Here is a 1,109-nt window from a genome sequence, read left to right as displayed (position 1 = left end):
ATGTTTCCCCGTCTTCGTCCCTTATGCTTGCCACTCCCAGGTCCGCTCCAAAGACGATTCTACATTCTCACTACCATTACAACCGTTCCCTAACAATGGATAATGTCCTATACTACTTACTCTCCCGCTCAATCACGGAGACGAGTTTTCCACGGTTTCCACCCCTCCCTCCATACCGCAGCAACACGAGTTTTTTCCACCCCTTTCAGAAAGCGCTCTTCGCGCCACAAAGCCGCCCCAAGACGCGCGAGCAATGAGCATCGAGCTTAAACATATCGCAAACGTCAAAAATAATATAACGGGATTAATATATATCGCGCACGTGCGATATGTTTGTCACAAGGCGCAAAAAATAATTATAAAAGGAATGCAACACAAGGACTTCCCAGGAGGTCACCCATCCTAGTACTACTCTCGCCCAAGCACGCTTAACTTTGGAGTTCTGATGGGATCCGGTGCTTTAGTGCTGGTATGATCGCATCCGACATGTTTCCCCGTCTTCGTCCCTTATGCTTGCCACTCCCAGGTCCGCTCCAAAGACGATTCTACATTCTCACTACCATTACAACCGTTCCCTAACAATGGATAATGTCCTATACTACTTACTTTCCCGCTCAATCACGGAGACGAGTTTTCCACGGTTTCCACCCCTCCCTCCATACCGCAGCAACACGAGTTTTTTCCACCCCTTTCAGAAAAGCGCTCTTCGCGCCACAAAGCCGCCCTAAGACGCGCGAGCAATGAGCATCGAGCTTAAACATATCGCAAACGTCAAAAATAATATAACGGGATTAATATATATCGCGCACGTGCGATATGTTTGTCACAAGGCGCAAAAAATAATTATATAAGGAATGCAACACGAGGACTTCCCAGGAGGTCACCCATCCTAGTACTACTCTCGCCCAAGCACGCTTAACTTCGGAGTTCTGATGGGATCCGGTGCTTTAGTGCTGGTATGATCGCATCCGACATGTTTCCCCGTCTTCGTCCCTTATGCTTGCCACTCCCAGGTCCGCTCCAAAGACGATTCTACATTCTCACTACCATTACAACCGTTCCCTAACAATGGATAATGTCCTATACTACTTACTCTCCCGCTCAATCAC

The 1,109-nt window shown here is 48.0% G+C and overlaps 2 non-coding genes across 2 annotated transcripts; both read right to left on the bottom strand.

Annotated features, from left to right (window-relative positions):
• Positions 1-364: 364 nt before the first annotated feature.
• On the bottom strand, positions 365-483 carry LOC119348194. The gene has a single exon (XR_005168777.1). It is a non-coding gene; the product is annotated as a 5S ribosomal RNA (ribosomal RNA).
• A 368-nt stretch (positions 484-851) lies between these two features.
• LOC119348193 lies at positions 852-970 on the bottom strand. Its single transcript, XR_005168776.1, has one exon. It is a non-coding gene; the product is annotated as a 5S ribosomal RNA (ribosomal RNA).
• Between the last annotated feature and the right edge of the window lie 139 nt (positions 971-1,109).

This window comes from Triticum dicoccoides, unplaced genomic scaffold (assembly GCF_002162155.2).
Source record: "Triticum dicoccoides isolate Atlit2015 ecotype Zavitan unplaced genomic scaffold, WEW_v2.0 scaffold87879, whole genome shotgun sequence".
Classification (NCBI taxonomy): domain Eukaryota; kingdom Viridiplantae; phylum Streptophyta; class Magnoliopsida; order Poales; family Poaceae; genus Triticum; species Triticum dicoccoides.
Note: the sequence above shows the minus strand (reverse complement) of the source record. Positions and strands in the feature narration are given on the sequence as shown.